This window comes from Thermobia domestica, chromosome 18 (genome assembly GCF_964235325.1).
Source record: "Thermobia domestica chromosome 18, izTheDome1.hap1.1, whole genome shotgun sequence".
NCBI lineage: Eukaryota > Metazoa > Arthropoda > Insecta > Zygentoma > Lepismatidae > Thermobia > Thermobia domestica.
The window spans coordinates 8,523,546-8,545,715 of record NC_137471.1 but is presented as its reverse complement, the minus strand read 5'-3'; the positions used below and the strand labels follow the sequence as shown (position 1 = coordinate 8,545,715).

Genomic DNA, 22,170 nt, shown 5'->3' with positions numbered 1-22,170 from the left:
GTTTTTTGTCATTTCTTGTAAGTTTAATCTGCTAGCCGTATTTCGAAATGAATGATGTAAACTATTCAGTTTTGGTCATTTCTAATTTCCCCACTATTTTCACCGTTGCTTAGTTGAACTATATTATCATGACTACAGTTGTTACTTGCAAAGGTACCCTCATACCCTTCAGTTGGTCGTCGTTCGTGAATTTGAATGTACTAATTGCGCATAACAAAGTAGCATATGGATTTATAAATGCTCTTAGCGTTTGGCCAAGAAGTAAACAAATAGCTTCTTCCATCATACTCGGGCATGTCATACCCTCCCCATCGATTATCATCTTGTTTTAATTTTTGTTACATTTCATTTTAGTTTGCAAGTTTACATAATATTAATGATATCCAATAAATAGAACAAGTGGACTTAATAGAACATAAGTGGACTATTATTGCCTGGACATCACTGCCTTTTGCAGTTTATGGAAATGAACTTTTGAAACTGTACTCAAAATCTGAATTATATATTCTCTCGTGGCTACACGTTAACGTACATGTTGACGATACGTTAATAGTGAGCAGACACGTTAGTGAAGGTGAGTAACTGCATAAGATTTGTTTCAGCATTTGCTAATACGACTGATTTTCCGTGTCATTCATTGCCGGTACCTGTATAAGCACTTCAACTGGAGCGGACTTTTTAAAGTTAACCATTAACTTTCCATCTTTCTTTAAGATGTACAGTTTGCTGTCCATACCAATAATGTTGTCTGGAAAACTTCAATGTAATGTTTATACTTCATTTGATAACGCAGCACATAGTGAATCAACTCATCTGTAACCCAACAGTAATTATAAGTGTTGATTTCCTGAGTTCCGTCATGGAATCGATATTTGAGAAGAAAAAAACAAGGAGAAAGCAGCATTAGCGAGAAGTAGAAGCGAAAGCTCGAAATTTGAATTGAGTGTTTTTAAATATTTGGCTTTCGATTTGACCTTGATGCCAGAAATCGGGACCAGCAACAATCCATTTCTAGTATGATAGGCTAATACGTAGATTAAAAGAAAAATAAGTCCGGTTTAACTGATAATTTTAGTGGTTTTCGTAACACTGAAGTAGGCCTAGATTTTCTTTCGTTAGGTGGTGTGTAATAACGCGAAGTGGAAGATTTCATTATGAGTGGAAAAATTAACGTATGCTTGTGATTATGGCTATCGCTCGGGCCAAATTATTAAGTAAATAAACCTTAGAGAGTTACGGGGACAAGAGTGAGTACAATATTTAAACATGTTCAGAAAGGTTAGGTGTGGTGTGTGCATACCAAATATACATAGTTATTGTCGGTATATTTATTGAATTAATAAATCCCTTATTTATTACAGATGTCATATTTATGTGTGTGGGGGGGTAAGGCATTATTGTCTTATTTTGAATTATTGCACCTTCAGACTCTACGTCAAGTTGGCCAAATTTTATCCCCCCCCCCAATATAAATTGTCTAATTCGCACACTGGGTGTATTGATTACATTGTTCCCTTTATATTGAATTGTACTTTCGTATGACACCAAGTGCCTTTTTCACGGATGCGAGATTCTGGAGAAATTTGGTAATTTCCTCGGAAAATTTCCGGAAAGTTTATTTTTTGGAGTCCGCCCATGCGGGCCCAGGATGCTGATTTCTGGACGAAACGTATATCAAAAGATAACACATATCCTAGGTTATGTGTGTCAAGAGTCATTGAGACACGGGTAGTAGATATAAAAATTGCAAAAATGATTTCCACTATGAAATCTATCTATCTATCTATGTATCTATCTATCTATCTGTCTATCTGTCTGTCTGTCTGTCTATCTATCTATCTATATCAAATGCAAATTTGAATTTTTAATTCGGCCTTGGTTCGGTTCGGCCTTGTGAACATTTCCTATTGCCTCAGTGCTGAAAGAGATTCTGAGAGTTCCAACAAACCAATTTTTTCAATATTCGGCCTAACCATGGTACCCATCTTCTCATCTTGGCTTATTTGTTTATTCAGTAAAGAGGATTTCTTCCCTAATCGCAATTTAGAAGACCATTGCAATTACTTTTACTTCTTAATTTGAAATGTTCTATTTAAGATTTGTAAGTAAATTTAATTTTCAAGGATTCAGCTCAGTGAGAGGAAGAGATATTGAGAATGGGTGAATCTAGATCCTTCCCCAATCTCTTAATTCCATGATTTTGTGAGTCAACGCGCGCGAGACCAACCAAGTATCACATCTCAAGCCGGACAACTGTGGTGCGGCGGTTTCCCAGTGTTTACATTTAAGCAGAACATCGTTAAAAGAAAATAATAATTGCTTTAACACTTTCGTTCTTTAAAAAAACCGGCAGGTGAGTACTTGCAACTGTTAGTTTTAAAGTTTTTCTTTTCTTTTCGTATTTAATGTTGGGTTTTATTTGCTGTCAGTGAAAATTAAAGCATGATTTTTCTCCAATGGGAGAGAACAGAAGTGTTTTTTTTTTTTTTTAATTTTTTTTTGGTGAAAGAAAATCTTTTATTTTGTGATTTGTGCATGAACGGTTGAGGTTATTATGAGAAATTAAAGCAAATATTGATGTTTTTTTGCGTTTTGATGCGAACAAATTGAATACATTGTTAGTAAGTTATAGAGGAAAGGAGACGGAACACGCGTGTTGATTTTGTGCCCCTCCCATTCGCTTTAAATTTCCGTTTCCGCTTTTGGGCGGACAAGACAACTATTTCCGGCCTAAGATTAATGCAATTTACACTCTAAATTTTACTCGTGCATGTATAGTCTCAATGCTTTAATTTTCCTTTGGCTTGTTTTACTCTATTTTGGAAACAACTTGCGCGTACGGTTGAAAACTAGGTCAGTAAGAGAACTAAGAGTCTGTATGAACACACCTACGTACGTAGAAGCATACAGCATATGCTACGCTACACACACATATACGTGTATATTCTGGAGTGTTACCTCATACCTATTTTTTCTCTTCGCTGGTATTGGTTTGTGAGTTTTTTGTGTTCATTCTCGACAGTGAACAACTGTTTTATTTTAAGCACATCGTTTCCAAGAGAGAAAATATGCATTTCGTCTCTGATACTGCCAACTTCCTCAAATCTTGTTAGCGTGTGTGATCCGTGATTAGGAAAGAAAGAAAAAAACTGACATTTGCCCAACGATTTTGTCAGAGAAACCGGATGAAGACAAAATGAGTTAAAGCATGATCACATTACTACTACCATGTAGTGTTTCTTTCAGAAACAATGTTCCGGGGGGCACACTTGGTATTCCGGGGGGACACTGCTGATACTACTCTATTTTTTTTTTTACATATTATAGATATTATTTTGGTCTCCGGGGGACACTCTTAGGGCTCCAGGGGGGCAATTCCCCCACAAAAGCATGTCTGGAAGAAACACTGCTACCAGGCGCGAATCCAATAGGAGGGCTATAGGGGCTATAGCTCCCCCTTGACGCTCAGGTATACACTGGATAAAATGGGCTTCAATCCTACTTTCTTTACACTGGATAAAGCAGCGAACTACGCTTTTAGCCCCTCCCTTGATCACATCCTGGATCCGCGGCTGACTACTACGGTACTACTACTACTACTACTACTACTACTACTATAATAATAATAATAATAATAATAATAATAATAATAATAATAATAATACACAAAAAGAGCTCCCTAGTGACTAAGTGGTTATGGTACGCGCGTTTTTGGCGTGGGACACCCGGATTCGATTCCCGGTGGAAGCTCGTGTGGTTTGGATTCCATGTTAAATGTAGGTACACATGATGTCATATAACCTCGTTGCTGAAATCAAATCAAACTAATAAACGAAAAAATTCAAAAGTAAGACATACTTTAATCGATACGTCTTCTTGGGATGGAAAACATTAATATAGTGAATGCAAATTTTGATGCCTGGTTTCCGAGGAATATTATTATTATTATTATTATTATTATTATTATTATTATTATTATTATTATTATTATTATTATTATTATTATTATTATTATTATTATTATTATTGTAAACTTAACAAAAAACAATGCCACAAATGTACGCTATGTGAAGACGTTTGGTTTTGGTTTGGTTTGGTTTTAGGTAAACCAAACTTCTTAACGAGCTAAATATTACCAAACCTAGGCTTAAATATAGTATTTTACTTCAATTGAAATTAATTCACTTTAAGATGAATGAGTATTTTGAAAATATAAGATACTTAAGTCTTTAGATTTGCCGAGTAAAAAAATCATTTAATATCACGGACAGATTAGTACTTTGCATCCTGAGCATTATACTAACCCGCTGATCTCGGCAACACTGCGGGTCGTCTGTCCAGCAAGGATAATATCCATAATTATTCCCATAAGAATACATGGGGAACCGGTTTTTGATTGTTAATATCTTGCGATCAACTGGAACTCTGTTCCTTACTTTTGACCTTGTACACCCTGGCCAAAATTGATAGTGAACCAACCATCAAGTAGTTCTTGAGCGTCTACGTCGCCCGGACAGACACACAGACTAGAAGAGTGCACGGGCCGGAAGTTTTAGTCCGGGCCCGGCTCGGCCCGTGAATTTACAATGTGAGGCCCGACCCGAGTCCGAAATATGTTTTAGCCTTTAGGCCCGACCTCATGTGGTAATCCAATGAGCCCGAAGTAAGCCCGAATTACAGAAACTTAATAATTAACTCAAAATTGTATTTTTATTTACAACAATTAGAGATATAATTTTTCAGTTGTGTTTTAAAAGTTCTCCAGAAAGAACGGTGCAATATATATTTTTGTACAGTATATTTACAAAGTTAGGCCCGAAAAGACCCGAGAAATACGTTAGTATATTTAAAAATTCACGGCCCAAGCCCGAAGTAATATATGCTTTGTAGGTCCGAGCCCGTGCAGACCTCTAACACAGACAAATAGAGTAAATACATAAAGGAGTTTTTGGTAGACCAATCTCCTGAAAATCTGAACCTATACGATATATAACATAGCGATGGCCAGAACCGGTTCCTGGTGGAACCGGTTTTCGGATCTGAACGGATCCGGTTCTAGAAGATCCGGTTCCGGAATCGGTTTTTCGGATCCAGGTCTGGAACCGGTTCTTTGGATCCAGGTCTAGAACCGGTTCTTCGGATCCAGGTCTAGAACCGGTTCTTCGGATCCAGGTCTGGAACCGGTTCTTCGGATCCAGGTATGGAACCGGTTCTTCGGATTCATGTCTGGAACCGGATCCGGTTCTGAAAACCGAATCTCCAAGAACCGGTTCCTCATGGAACCGGTTCCGCTGGAATCGAAACTTTGTGACCATCCCTACGCTAAACCCGAGCTGCTGGAAGGCTGTGTACAGTATGCTAGATGAAATGATGGAAGCGACAGGCAGGCGCCCAGGCGGCGGCAGCTTGTCTCATTTGGCTAAATAAACTGGGTAACTGGGAAACTCATTGGCTAAACAGGCAAATTGGCCAACTCATTTGGCTAAACACCCACTGGTGGACCAAATTTTTTTTCTGGGTGCACAAGCGGGTTTGTGTGGGGAAGGCACAAATGCATGATCCTCTTTTAATTTTTTGAAGGTGAACTTTGTGCCTCCTTTACGGGTCTTTGGGGCATTCGGATCCAGGTCTGGAACCGGTTCTTAAGATCCGGTTCTGGAACCGGGTTTTCAGATCCAGATCTGGAACAGGTTCTTAAGATCCGCTTCTGGAATCGGTTCCTAAGATCCGGTTCTGGAACCGAGTTTTCGGATCCAGGTCCGGTACAGTTCCAGAACCGGTTCTGAAAACCGGATCTCCGAGAACCGGTTCTTCGCGGAACCGGTTCCACGGGAACCGGAACTTTGTGGCCATCACTGATATAGCATGGTAATTTATTAACATGAGATTCATACCGAAGTATATGCACTAATCAAACTTTTTATTATAGCATTAGCAAAACGACAGTATTGTAATACGGTTAATGAGATATAGCTCAGAATTATTAATTAACTCTTAAATTTTAATATTGTCGAAAAACGAGACATGTATCAACCTATATATCACATCGAGCTGAACAAAATGAGGATAAATTCTGATGCGTAGTTTTTGAAAAAAAACCAAGAGAAACAAATTTTTAAAAGGTGCTAAAAAATTTAAAATCGTTCATTGCTCAAATCGTAATTGATAATTATTAGTCTGATGGAACAGAATATTTAGTTAGGTACGATGCATGAAAGGAGAGATTTACTATTAAGTAGAATATATTCTTGCTTCTTCTATTTTCCTAATGATATTAAGAGTAACACACATAGTCCTAATCATGATACATATTCTTCTAAATGTAACGCTCATACTGTTTGTAAATATTCGAGTGGATTGGTGTCCCTTTTAGCAGCGAGGCTATATGAGACGGGGACCTACAGCTTAACGTGGAATGCGAACCACATGAGCTCCCGTCGGGTATCGAACTCGAGCCTCCCACGCCAAAGGCGCGTACGCTATGCATATAGCCACGAGGGAGCTCTGTAAGTGTTCGAAAATTACATCTGAACTAAAACTGAGCGTTCTCATATAAAACCTTGAAGGGTAATCTTTAATCTGTCCATTGAAATTGCTCAGGAAAGCTGGACCCGACTGAACATTTTAGCAACATTGATAAGGTTTGACAGTATATAAGTTTGTATATCTCGGGTTCTAATTAACACTAGCACACGAAACAAAAACTATCCTATTCTATATTGATTGTTTATGAACCAGGGGCACGGTGGCTCAGTGATGAAGTGCTCACCTCTGGTGTGTGTGGGTCCCAGGTTTGATCCCCGGCCAAGTAAGTTTGTGGTGGTCAACATAGTGCTCGTGGGTTTTATCGGGGTACTCCAGTTTCCTTGCACTTTCTCATTATTCCACGAATTCTTCCATCATCATTCACTTGCTTTAATCATCGTCCCCCTTAGCCTAAGAGGCATAACTATGGGACGTTAAACTCGAAAATTTGATTTGTTTGTGAATCATCCATATAATCCATGGACAATTTACAACTTCTACGTAATGTATCATGTGGTGATCTGTGGACAGTGTAAAGGTTAAACAGACCACTCGTCGATTTTAAGTGGTCAGGACATTATAAAATCAATTGTTTTTTGGTGGTTTTCCTGTCTAGAGCCCGTTATCTCTTTCAATCAAGTTGCTCCCCTTTTATTATCATGGCGTTGGACGAGTGCTGCACTGCCAACCCCATGCTCCATACCCAACCGTGGGTGCAACTGCTAGCCAACCACCTGTCAACGTTGACCCAACGTTGTAATCGACGACTTTGCCAAGTATTTGCCAACGAACTCAATCATTAGGCACAGTTCCTACGAAAGAGCATAATTGCGATTGGGAATGCAAAGTTGAAAATATTGGGTAAATGATGGCAAATTGTTGGTTGGCCAACATGTTTTAAACTACATTGGGCCAATGTGTTTTTCAACTTTATTTTTGTGATTTCCAATTTCGAACTATGCCAAACATTAGCTTACGTCGGGTCAACTTTTTTTTTTTTAAATCCCAACCATGTTAACTATTAGCCTACGTTGGGCCAACGTGTTTTTCAACTTTATTTTTGCAACTTCTAATTTTCAACCATCCCAACCATTAGCTTACGTTGGGCCAACATATTTTTTAAGCTTGATTTTTGTGGTTCCCAGTTCCAAACTGCCAACTGTAGCGTACCAAGTGTGCTGCTAGTTTACTGACCCGACCCAACACTGCTAGATTTATGCGATTCTTGGAAACTAGAAAATGAAAAATTATATTAAATCATCTGTTTTTCATCCCATGATTATGCTTTGTAGGCTAAAATTGATTAATTATGATGATTAATGAAGATGAATGATAATGAAAGACTGTGAGAGGGAATGAGAGCATTGCAACAAACTTCGCTTGCATAATGTTGTCCAGCACAAACTTCCTGTTTTGCCTAAAATGGTGAACAGAAAATCTCATCATTTTATCTATCAAACTGTACGAGATCCTTGTTTCAGAACGTATGTTGAAAATAGTATTTGGAAAATTACCTCAACTAAAACTAGATAGCAATGATAATATCTCCAGAAGCTGCTGATATCGAAAAGAAGGGTATTTGTCTTGGTCTTGGAATCAGTAGCGGCTCTTGAAGGAAGTCACGTCGGTAAAAAATTAAATTTTATTGCTAACGGGTACGGGAAGAAAGCGTACAGCTAAGTGAAGAAAGTGTACAACTAAGAAAAGAAAGCTTACAAGTAAGGGAAGAAAGCGTACAGCTAAGGGAAGAAAGTGTACAACTAAGAAAAGAAAGCTTACAACTAAGGGAAGAAAGTGTACAACTAAGAAAAGAAAGCTTACAACTAAGGGAAGAAAGCGTACAGCTAAGGGAAGAAAGTGTACAACTAAGAAAAGAAAGCTTACAACTAAGGGAAGAAAGCGTACAGCTAAGGGAAGAAAGTGTACAACTAAGAAAAGAAAGCTTACAACTAAGGGAAGAAAGCGTACAGCTAAGGGAAGAAAGTGTACAACTAAGAAAAGAAAGCTTACAACTAAAGGAAGAAAGCGTACAGCTAAGAGAAGAAAGTGTACAACTAAGAAAAGAAAGCTTACAACTAAGGGAAGAAAGCGTACAGCTAAGGGAAGAAAGTGTACAACTAAGAAAAGAAAGCTTGCAACTAAAGGAAGAAAGCGTACAGCTAAGGGAAGAAAGTGTACAACTAAGAAAAGAAAGCTTACAACTAAGGGAAGAAAGCGTACAGCTAAGGGAAGAAAGTGTACAACTAAGAAAAGAAAGCTTACAACTAAGGGAAGAAAGCGTACAGCTAAGGGAAGAAAGTGTACAACTAAGAAAAGAAAGCTTACAACTAAGGGAAGAAAGCGTACAGCTAAGGGAAGAAAGTGTACAACTAAGAAAAGAAAGCTTACAACTAAGGGAAGAAAGCGTACAGCTAAGAGAAGAAAGTGTACAACTAAGAAAAGAAAGCTTACAACTAAGGGAAGAAAGCGTACAGCTAAGGGAAGAAAGTGTACAACTAAGAAAAGAAAGCTTGCAACTAAAGGAAGAAAGCGTACAGCTAAGGGAAGAAAGTGTACAACTAAGAAAAGAAAGCTTACAACTAAGGGAAGAAAGCGTACAGCTAAGGGAAGAAAGTGTACAACTAAGAAAAGAAAGCTTACAACTAAGGGAAGAAAGCGTACAGCTAAGAGAAGAAAGTGTACAACTAAGAAAAGAAAGCTTACAACTAAGGGAAGAAAGCGTACAGCTAAGGGAAGAAAGTGTACAACTAAGAAAAGAAAGCTTACAAGTAAGGGAAGAAAGCGTACAGCTAAGGGAAGAAAGTGTACAACTAAGAAAAGAAAGCTTACAACTAAGGGAAGAAAGCGTACAGCTAAGGGAAGAAAGTGTACAACTAAGAAAAGAAAGCTTACAACTAAGGGAAGAAAGCGTACAGCTAAGGGAAGAAAGTGTACAACTAAGAAAAGAAATTTTACAACTAAGGGAAGAAAGCGTACAGCTATGGAAAGAAATCTCACAACTGAGGGAAGAAAGCGGTCTTGCATACGACTCTCTGAAGCTGTTTGAAGCTTTCTCGTAACTTGTAGCGATAATATTTAAATTTGTACAGATATGACTTCCCTCGAGAGCCACCACTGCTTTGAGTAAATATTTACAAAAAAAAGGCTATATATGTGTGTCGTATAGAGTATTATACTTTACCGGGTAGAAACACGGACATTATGTAAAAATGACGAAAAATGATTGGAAATTATATAAATGTGTATGTGAAAAAGAATGGAGAAAATTATAGCGGGTCGAACGGAAAAATCAACGAGGAAATAAAGCACAAGGAACAGTAGGAATAAACTGGTTGGGACATTAGGTGAGAAGAAACTTTTTCGTGAGGGATAGGTAGGTTTGGTGGAAGGAGAAAGAGGGAGAGGCGAAAGACTATAGATAATGGTCGGTTTTAAAACAGGAAATTTCTACGTTAAGACGTAGAGAGGAGCCAAAGACCATGGTTCATAGAATATTCTCAGTTTGCGGCAATGACCTACTAATAATGACAGAATACCTATAATAACGATTATGATTCCAGTATCTCGTGATCTGAAGTTTGGTGATCACTGGTAGTATAGAACAGTCACTTCCAGTTGGCCGATGTCTGACGCAAGAACATACTCGTAGCATTGACACAGAGAAACAAATAGTCCCAAATGGGGAAAAGGACGAGAAGAGAGAAGGGTGCAGAGAAGTGTTGCCAGTGTACAAGTAGTTTACGAGTAGTGTACCTGTAAAATTATAGATTTTTCTGTGTTTTCTTTGCCCGTTACCATTATCTTTATCAATTCCAGTTTTCTTGTCTATCCCCTCTCCCTCTTTCCAATTAATCTTGCCTGCTCCTTATCAAGGATGTCCCAATAAGAGCGAGGATTTAATGTTTGATAGAACCGAATATTTTTATGTCATTATAACGTGTAAATGTTCCGATTTAAGATTACCAAGTTTATTGCACGCAATAAGTCTCGTAATTCGGTTGGTAACACTGTTCTTGTAAGTAACAATGTGGTTCGGATTTTGCGTGGATGGAGTGGTAGGTTCGTACTTCTTTTCAAGTCGAGGATGGGAATGTCGTAGACAGTTAATGGAGAACTTGTATCTCAATGTGGTTACCAGTCTTTATGTTACTGCAGTAGAACGTAATTGATATGCATGACAAGTGGTTTCAACAAGATGACACTACCGCCCACATGGTAATTGTCTTGCTGCGTGACAATTTCGCGGACCAAGTTTTTTTTTTTTTTTTTTTTTTTTTTTTTTTTTTTTTTTGAGGAGATGATCAGAACTGGCCAGCTAGACCATGTGACCTTATTCCTTGCTCTTTGCTACTAAACCCGTTGGGACTTCTGAAATCTCAAAAGGTTACGCAAACATATTCCGAACAGTGCGAGAACTCAAGGAGGAAATTGAACGTGTTATTAGATATATCCAGTGGCGTATTTAGGGGGGATTCCGGGCTTAAGACCCCCCCGAAATCTTACTTACTATAGTAAAGTATATGAAATATCTTGCAGAATTTTCACATTTTCAGGCAAAGCCCTCCCCCGAAAGTTAGCAAATCCCCCCCGAAACAAAATCGTAAATACGCCACTGGCTATATCAATGATAGAAGATGTGGACATATAATTATCAATTTAATCGAAGGAACGAAGCCCTGAAGAGGAAGTTGTGGGTGACATGTACTGCATGTTACCTTCGATTCTTAAATCGGAATATTTATCCGTTGTAATGATGTAGAAACGTTTTTGTAAATATAAAACAGATAATAAATCCATCGCTCTTATTGGAACACCTGTTATATTTGGTTTGCAAATAATTAAAGAGGGAAATGTGACGTCACATTACATCATGTTGGAAGTGACTGGTACTTTCTGTATATCATATTCAGGTTTATTTCCTTTATCTAGCGGAAGAGGAAAATAATCTTACATTCATCTACCGGATGTGGGGAACGGAGACAAGAGAAATGCAGCTTTATCTAGTGCAATGTTACACACGTACTTCACCCCATTTTCCTTATTCATTCATATATTGCAGGCCTAGCGTCAACTTCCAGACTGTCTTGTGTTGATGTTATACAATTTTTTTTTCTCTGCTTGTGAAATTAATATATAGAGTGTTTCAAAACAACATCGACAACGTTTAGGAGGTAATTCCTGACACCAAGATAAGACAAAAAGTATAGACCAACTTGGTTGCACAAATGCTTCCTTTCGGAGTTATAGGCTGACAAAAACATGAAAAAAAAAAGAACTTTAAAGGTCCATAGCTCCAAAACTATGGGACCTACCGTACTCGGATCAACACTTCACATAGGAAGTAATATGTGCCCTATCCAAAAATACATGTTTCAGAATCCTAAGGTACTCACGCAACAATTTTTATAGAGGGAGTTTGGCTAAGGGCATATAATTTGGAAGTACTGTACTTTGTAAAAACTGTTGCAGAAGTACCGGATGGATATTTCGATAGGACACATACTAGTTCCTTAGTGAAGTCTTGACCCGACTAGGGTAGGTCCCATAGTTTTGGAGCTATGGACATTTAAAGTTTTTTTTTTTTCATGTTTTCGGCAGCCTATAACTCCGAAAGGCAGCATTTGTGCACCCAGGTTGGTCTATACTTTTTGTCTTATCTTGGTGTCAGCAATCACCTCCCAAACGTTGTAGGTGTTGTTTTGAAACACCCTGTATTTATTTGTTCAATACCAGTGAAGCCTCAGATTCGTTTAAAAATCGAGTTCTTCAGATGCATTCAATTCTAACAGCATCCGATTCTCTAAAGAATTTAATCCTTCAACGGTGCAAATATGACTTTAATACTAATTTAATAATAAAATCAAAACTTTTGAATTAATGTGTTTAAAATACTGTACTACATACGTAATTATTTATTGCTATTATTATACTGTAGGCTATACAAAGGCCGATGCTTCAGTTTGTCTCGCTAATTGCTAAACTCGCTAATAGATGTCGCTACCAGCGCTTTCACTTGCTCTTTAGGCTGCAAACTGAAAAATAATATTACCGGCTTGATGTTACATAGTACGTCCTTAATCCGGACCTATAGTTACACTGACCAGCCAAAACATTATGACCATCTACCTAATATTTGCTATGTCTACTTTTAGCTCGCAAGACAGCAGCAACGGCTCGCCCCCCTCCCTTTAGAGGAAACTGTGCTTCGGAAGATCGAAAACCCAATAGATATTTTAAGAATAGTTACCGAAAAATTCGGAACTACATTTGAAATGTCGCTTATACTTCCTCCTCTTGAGAATCACAACATGGGCGCCTTTGGACAGCAGCAATGCGTTTTGACACGGAAGCAATGAGACTTTCATTGGCACCAAATCTGCGTTACTTAATTCCTGTAAATTCTGTGAACAGGGCTATGAACTCGAATCAGAAGTTCAATGACATCCCAAATATATTCAACTGAGTTCAATTCGGTTAAGATTTGGTAAATTATGGACAATTGCAGCAGTTGAAATTCGTCACTGTGCTTCTCGAACCACTGCAGCACAGTGTTGAGTTGACTTTGCTGCAAGAGCGTTGTCCTGCTGAAAGATACCGCCAGGTAGAAATATGACCGACATGAATTGATGTATACGATCAGCAATGACCTGCCGACAGCTTCGAGTAGGAGCCATCATTGTCCCTTCCATACGCATTATTGCATTCATTAATGACTATGTGCAGGCAGTGTTGTCACACTTGGCACAATTGTACCAAATTCAGCCCTTTTTGTCATTCATCGGCCCGTTGGTACCACGCAGGAACTTTCAGCCCCTTTTGTGACAAAGTTGGTACAATTCTACCCAATTCAGCACCATTTAACAAACACTTGTCACTTTTTCAAAAGTCTCAGTAAGACTTTTCCTACATCTCACGTTACTCATATTGTGCGTTGGACTCTTAAAAAATACTGTTGAACATTCATTTCTGTGACGTTACATCGCATAACGCTACGAACTTTGTGTAGAAAAATCATAATTCGAACTATACCGGAAAACAAATGACACTAGATGAGCGCATCCGCGCCGCGCATAAAGGAGACGAGAAAGATGCAGTGTGGTAGAAATTTTAGTCGTCCTATTTAGATGTTTTTAAAAGTCAATTAAAAAAAAAACACACACACACACACACTTTCTTGATTTAAACTCTTGGAAAAGGGGGGGAGTGTTATAGAACTTTACCTCTATTACTTTCATGTTATAGAGCCATGTATTACACTCAGGGGTAAAAGTGGATCTGAAAAAGTAGGGGGATGCATGACGTCACGCCGTCCCCCGTAGGGATACGCACGAGACAAGATTTGAAGCTGTCTCGTCTCGAAAAGGTGCTGTAAAAGCAGTGTCTCGACTCGAAAAATGTCAGGAAAATTCTGTCTCGACTCGTCTCGTGCGCATCCCTAGTCCCCCGTACCTATCTTTGCCCATTGTAATTTTTTAGAAGTGGGGCACGCCACAAATATTTTCTGAAAGTAGGTAGACGGCATCCCACCGCGTTCCCCGACACTTTTACCCCCGATGGTATAAAATAATGAATTCGGCCCTTTTTGTTTCAATTTGGTACTATTTTTCAGCCCACTCCAGAGCTAGGACTGTGGCAACACTGTGTGCAGGTATCCCAAATTATAATGAAGCCATCGCCACCCTGTCATCTTCCTATTTTTCATAATTTTGGAGTAATAACTTATTAGCTATACCGTGCATTATTTATTGTGTCGTAATGAAAATCAGTACATCAACAATTTTCAGACGTTAAATGAAAAATGTTTTTCTTCACTTTCCCAAAAACTGCATAAGGATTTACATTCGCCCATATAATTTTGTTTATATCATTCAGGTCTATTAATTCGTATTACTTCATATTTTGAAATAATTAATGGTAAAAATTATTTTTGCACTTTAAAAATATTGTATGTAATAAGTATCTCTTAATTTTTAGTCCGAACGCTATATTTTAAATGTAATTTCAAGGTGCCAATTACCTATCAAACGATGCGGCACATCATTTTCTCTCTTCCATCTATAATGATAGATGCAGTTCCAGGAAATACTCAAACCATTGATACTGACTAGCTCACTACGCTGCGAAATACTTAGCGTATAGCTATTCGAGAATGCGTTTCCGATATGTTACCCCCTCGCAGCGAACGCGACTTAGGTAGCTACTCGGTAATTTTACTTTCGCCAGAGTTATAAATCATACTGTGAACCAGTCAGGGTTTCCAGGTCTTTTTTTTATTTATTTATTTTCCACGCTGGAAGAGTAGAATCAGAATGACCTGCTTCAGTTGGTTTCCTGTAAGAAGACATGAAGGTCTTCCTAAAATCCTCTTGCCTGGCAACACGTCTTTCCTTTCTTCCCTTCCTTTAGACATCTTTTAAACAGCAGGCGGTCTATTGTTCCGAAACGCACCAAATACGCTCGAGCCGACGTTTTCTGTGCGTTTTTATTGCTTTTGCGTTTGCAGCATATTGTGATTAGCCATCAACATTTAAATACACGGTCAGCATATTCCAAGCATACGCATGAACCATAAAAACGTGTTGCGAACGCTTCGATTAGCCGCGCAGTAAAAGCGACCCTGTTATGCATCTGGAAACAGTGTACGGCTATTCCATGCGTTTGCATCGCGTTTCTATGGCTCATGCGTACGCTTGGTATACTCTGACCATGCATTTTAATGTAGATGGCTAATCACAATATGCTGCAAACGTGAAAGCAATAAAAAAAAACGTGCAGAATACGTCGGCTCGAGCGTATTTGGTACGTTTCGGAACAATAGACCGCCTGCTGTTTCGGAATCAGTAAAAGATGTCTAAAGGAAGGAAAAAAAGAAAGACGTTTTGCTAGGCAAGGAGATTTTCTTCTCACAAGAAACCAACTGAAGCAGGTGATTCTGATTCTACCCTTCCAGTGTGGAAAATAAAAAAAGACGTGGAAACCCTGACTGGTTCACAGTATAACTCTGGCGAAAGTAAAATTACCTAGAAGCCACCTAAGTTGCGTTCGCTGCGGGTGGGTAACGAATCGCAAACGCATCCTTGTTTGCCATAGCCTTATATTTGTGCTGCATATGGTTGTTGACTAGCAAGCAACGAAAGAGAAACTTGCCGTATTGTCTTTTTTTTTTTTTTTTAACATTTTGTGATATGAATCCGATTGTCATTTGTTTTAAATTTCTTACTAATACTTCAGAAGAAAGATTTAATAAAAAGACAGGAAATTCATATCCGTTCACTGAACTAGCTACAAAATGGTTCTGCATTATAGATACGAATAGGAAACCTTAATGTCGCCGAGCTGTTGATACGTTCGCTGACAGTAGACATATAAGCAATAAAGAATACCACCACCTGTTGTATGTTTTGGAGAAGTTATTTTCAATGAAACGATATTTGCTCTTTTCCCTTTGCATTTACTAACCTCTTATAACGCACGCAATACTAAAACACGCTCTGATATTTTTTCTAAGAGGTTATGATTACATAGATATCCAACACAGAAGTGAATTTTAACATTAACAGCATATGAACTAGCATCTAGGTGACCGACCGACTTATCGAGTTAACGAGTAATGTATATCTTATAGGAAAATATAGGTCTAATAAAAATGAGGTCAACTTAAGGGATTTTACCGTACATATAAGATTCTCGTATGCTTCTTAAATTCTTGATACATTCTTTGTTATTCGCGTGTTTCAGACATATTAGTTTGTAAATCACTGTAGATATTATAGTTGTTCTGAAAGGTTAACAACAACGGTCAGTTGAAATACTTATGAGCTAAATGCGTTTAGTCTTATCGTCACGAAATCACAAACTTTTAAATGTGGCAGTTGAACCTTTGATACGATATCTCTGTTCTTGGAAATCAACTTCCATTTACAGAAGGATGGATCAATACTTAAGCTTGTGTTTGTGATACTAAGAGTAGCTCTTTCTGAAACTTCTTCTTCTTCTTTTTTTGTTTATTTATTTATTTGTAGAATTTTAAAATGGCGACCTTACAAACCGTATAACTAGACGTACTCTTAGTTATTTTCAAGTACTGCTCTACAACAAGATTTCTTTGCGAAAAATTTAAACCATTCAACTTACGGTTCTTAGGATACACATATCAATCAAAATGTTAAAAACCCAAATGGTATGTCGGCCCAAATGCTATGTTCAAAAATCCATTTCAGATGATTCATCCGTTCTTCCGGGATGATGAACTAGACAATCTTCAAATTATTTCATCATTTTGAGGGGGGGGGGGCGGAAATTGAAATTACCCCTCTTCCCCCGTTAAAAGCGGAATTTTCGGAAACGCTGTAGCACATGCCTTCTTGTGAATTAGGAGCAGTATTCGAAGTGAAAAAAAAAAAGCAGAGACGGTATGTTTTATCACAATTTCGACTCTACATACCGGCTATCTTAATGTTTAAATATAATGAGGGTATGTTGCCTAAAAGATTGCATTTCTATTTACGTAATGGCTCAAAACCATGGGATATTGCAGGAGGGGGTGTAGGGAGGCTTTGCCACCTTTAACTTTCTGAGAAAAAAAAACCCTTATGCTGTATTATAGAGATTTATACACGAAAACACTCAAAAACGATTTTTATGTTAACAGTTTTTAAACAATTTCCTGTGGCACGACTCCGGGACTCCCGACTCAACTGAGGGGTACTCCAGACCCCTGGAAGGTCCGCTCACAATAGCAAATAACTCCTAAATCCGCCCATACATAAAACGGACATCTATATGCATCAAGGCAAGAAGATACACACATACATAAGAAAGAAACAATTGAATATGACACAACAAAATATAAACTAGGTGAACTTCTTTGTAGATATCTTATTTTAAAAACAAACAGTAGGAGAAAAATAAAAATGTTGTTGTGCCAACTTAGAAATTATTCCTATATAAGAAATAAAATATTTTTACGTGCAAATCTATTCGTCAATTACTGTGTATAAAAATAGATTTAAAAAAGTATATTAGCATGCATTTTCCAGTGACAATATGTCTTGATGGCCGAAAAACCAGAGACGGTGGGCCTTGCAGAGTCGTTCTGATTCGTGATTAGTGCCATACTAAAGAGTTCGACTAACATATGTTTCCTGCAGTAGTCAAGCTTTTAGTATGACGCTAATCAAACTTCAAAAAGACTCTGCATAAGGCCCGATATATCTTCATCACCGAAAAACCAGAGGCGATATGGCATACGACCGCATACTGCCTCACTTCGACCACTGATTAGGAGTTTTAATACAAAATTTTATCTCCCTAACATGTCTCTGACCTTTGGGAATTTCGAGATATGACCATCTTCCTATATCGATTGCAACTCGCACCCTTTCTCTCTTCCCTTCTAGGGAATATATATATATATATATATATATATATATATATATATATATATATATATATATATATATATATATATATATATATATATATATATATATATATATATATATATTATATATATATATATATATATATATAAACTCTGGAACACGTCTTTAATTATTTTAATTGAGAAGTCCAAATACCAAATTTCGTGTTTCTAACCTTAAGAGATTTCGAGACATGGACGTTTTTAATGTAATAATTGCCATGTCTATTTCCCCCTTCCACGCTGATTTTTTCCCTCCAAAAAACCCTCCCTTTGACCTTACGTCACAAATCCTAGGCACTGCCAATATTTCTAGTTTCTGAGTTTGGCCTAGGCGTTAATTAATTGTCCAGGACTACTTCTTTTACATACTCTGTAGAGATGACCACAATCCAATGCACTGGTGTCTCTGGCATGTTAAATTTGGGGGGGGGGGCATCAAAGAAAGTGATTTAAATGGTACTACCTAGTCCAACCTGTTTATTATCTTTGATTCCATTTGTTACCTTTCTGCTTACCTTCACGGACCCCCTGTTATATCAAGAACTCTGTTATAATCGTTTCATAGCCTGAATATTATATTCCAAATAAATATAGTTATTCTGTCTTTAGTAAATAAATTAAATTGGAATAAAATACTAAATATTTTGTACTTCAAAATATTGAGGGGGACGCGCCCCCTTCGTCCCTCCTCTAGAGACGTACCTATTTCCATCTTTGCATGCATTGTAACGAAATACTTTAGTTAGTATAATATTTACCTGTACCGTGGGCAAAAAGTGTTCATAAATATGTAATATACTTAGTAGAATGTTCATTTTAAATTAACAGAAAAGAAGAATGTTTTTAATACATGTAAGAGATTATTATGGGATAGTTGTGACTGTGTACATGTTATGTGTTGACCTAGTCAAGTGAATTTATGTATTTTACGGTCTTAAAAAGAATATTAAGACATATCAAGCAATAAAGGTGAGACTAATAATCTTTAAATATCTAAGTTGATTTTTGCATAGAGAAAAGAAATTATCGCTTCGTAACTTATATTTTACAAGACGAACCAGGTTGACGACGCTTTTCTATAGAGTCGTTATAAAAATTGGTTTACCAAACCCGGGACTTTTGAAAATTCAGTTCCCGAAGAAGGAAAGTAGGGCTGAATTTACTTGGATATTACCATTTATGAATACGAACTTAACCGTATTACGAAGCGGTAAGGTCATCAAAAGAAAAATGGATAGTGAAATAGTGCAACAGGAATCTAATACCAGTAATCCAGGTGAAATTAGTGCAACACCAAGTTTGTCATCTGAGGATCGACTTTTGTTAGCTGTGCAGCGACAAATTATGCAAATGACGACTGAGATAAAACAAACCATGGAACAGAAGCTCAATGAATCTAACACAAACATGGAACAGAAGTTCTATGAAGCTAACCAGACCATGGAACAGAAGATAGAATTGAAATTCAACGAAGCTAACAAGACCATGGAACAGAAGTTCTATGAAGCTAACCAGATCATGGAACAGAAGATAGAACTGAAGTTCTATGAAGCTAACCAGACCATGGAAAAGAAAATAGAACTGAAATTTAACGAAGCTAGCAAGCAGTATGAAGAATTAAGTAAACGAATAGAACGGATAGAACTGAAATCAGACGATACGAAACAAACAATCGTCCAGGTGATGAACGACATATCCTCGCAGTTTGAAGAGAAGTTAAAAAGGTTAGCCGATGAATGTCAAGAAAAGCACGATCACCAAAATCATGAAATCTGTGCTGTAAAAAAGGATTTAACGTTAATAGAATCTTCCGTTAAACATCAAAAGATCCAGTTGGCTACTATGCAGGAAGAAATTAAAATGTTACAGGCTAGAGATAACATTTATTGCAATAATATGGGCAGTGATCGCTTCGAGTTTCCCCAATCACCGGATATAAATACACCTTCGCCGGAATCTGAGGAGGATATTATATTAGAGGAAAATTGTCCGAAGATCACTGATGAACGAAATATAAATGGTATCATGACACAGCACGCTACGGACCGGAACAATCACACCACAAGAACAAGGAGTGAGAAAAGAAAGGTAAAGTTAAGTGTCAAGATGAGCGAAATCAAAGCCATGAGTAAATTTAGTGGTAAGTGCAATGAAAATGCTAGTTCTTTCTTAGAGAAGTTCCAAGACGAATGCAGTATAATGTCTATCGACCGATCACAATACATGAAATTAATACCCCATGTATTACTCCCACCTTGTTCCTTATGGTTTAAGGCAATACGTGATCACATTAGTACATATGAGGAATTTAAAGCGGCATTGATCGCGAATTACGAAAATGACTTTTTGCTGGCAAACAGAGATGCCACTCTTAGAAATCAACATTTCAATCCTCGATGGCACAAATCTATTGTAGAGTTTGTTGTAAATGTCTATAATGAATTAAAGGTTGTTAATCCCTTGCAATCGGAATCAAGAATAATTGCATCGATTCGCAATTTGCTTCCATTTAAATTACAGCAGATCTTATTTTCCACACAGTGTATGAGTTTCAGTCATTTATTAATGCTTGTACAATGCTACGAAACTCAATACCATGCTATGAATCTAACACAATCAGGAATGGGTAAAAATAAGAATAATTCAGATCATTTGGTCCCTGTTCGGAATTTGAATATCCGAAGTGTGAATAATAATGAACCGAACCTAAGACGAGTATACTCTAGCAATCAAAATGAACAAAATAGACAAGGTTATGTAGGGAATCCGCCTAACCTAATTAATCGTAATAATTCCTATGTTAGACCATATAGTCAAAATAGGTTTAAAAATAGACGAAATGTATGGAGAAATTCCACAAACGCAGCGAACTACGTGGATAGAAGTAATGGAAGGATAAGAGATGGCACTTCACACCAAGATCCAGGTATTGAAGTAATTTCTGTACAAAACAATAATACAGGACATAATCATGATTGTGCTGTACAGTGTACCCTATTGGAACCCTACTCGAGTATGAATTTAAACTAATTGCGGCTGATATGGTAGGGGTTAAACCCATGTCAGCTGTAGATTCTCATGAGCATTTATCTAAAAATTTAAGCGATAATTTCTATGAACATTTATCTTCCAATTTACAGGTTCATGCTAATTATGAAAATGATCTTTCCTATGACGTTTCTGTGAATAACTATTCGGAAATAGCAATTAACAGGTGTCAATATCAATTTATACCTGTTGTAAATCGTTGTTGGTTTGAAGACGATACTGTCAATGATGGTTTTAATATCGAAGAAAATTTTGTATTTTTAAAATCATATAGTACTGCTAAAATACCTATTAAAGTCAATGGATTAAGTACCGAAGCTTTACTCGATACGGGAGCAAACGCCTCTCTATTATCGTATTCATGGTGGAAAGTAATCACTAGTAATTATTCGAATCCTAAGCTACAAAAGGCTGAGAACCTTATTATAGTTGATTTTACCGGTAAACATAAAAAGAGAGTAGCAGGAATTACCCGTGTGTCAATATCTATTCAAGATTTCGAAATATCAATCCCTATTCTGGTTATAAAAGATCTTAACGAGAACTTAATTATGGGCTTAGATTTACTATCCCAATTACGAGTCATGCTTGATTTTAAAAACCAAACATTGACGATACCGGGTATACCTCAGAAAATTGTTCAGAAACTGCTTCCAAAATTAGATAATAGTGCTTGCCAATATAATGATCTGTCTCCTATAGTGAATAATGTTGCTATTAGTGAAAAAGGTGATAAATTAAATGATCAACGATTGGAGAAGACACAAAATTTGATGAATGTAAAGGATGATGTAGTATTTTCTGAACATGTTAAATCTCTCGAAAGCAGCCTTGATTTTGCTGATAATACCGTAATAGCAGACTTTAAGAACATTTTATATAAACATAGAAAGGTCTTTTCAGAACGTCCTGGATGCTGCAAGGATTTTGTTTATTCTTTTAAAGTTAAAACTGATAAACCTATAGTAACCAAGCCCTATATAATTCCATATAGATACAGAGAGAATGTACGTCAACAAATAGCAGATATGTTAAGAGATGGGATCATTAGGCCTTCGAGGAGCGTCCACCTTAATCCATTACATGTTGTTCCAAAGAAAAATGGTTCTCTACGTGTGGTATTAGATTTGAGGCGAACTAACGGTCACATTGATCTGGAACAAGTGAGGTAT

The 22,170-nt window shown here is 37.3% G+C and overlaps 1 protein-coding gene across 1 annotated transcript in view; it reads left to right on the top strand.

The window, feature by feature from the left end:
* The first annotated feature begins 2,213 nt into the window (after positions 1-2,213).
* LOC145675631 (plasmolipin) overlaps positions 2,214-22,170 on the top strand; it is a 49,063-nt gene continuing 29,106 nt past the window's right edge. The window contains exon 1 of the mRNA XM_081746177.1: positions 2,214-2,353. The gene's annotated coding sequence lies outside the window, so the exon portion shown is untranslated. The remainder of the gene's footprint in view (positions 2,354-22,170) is intronic.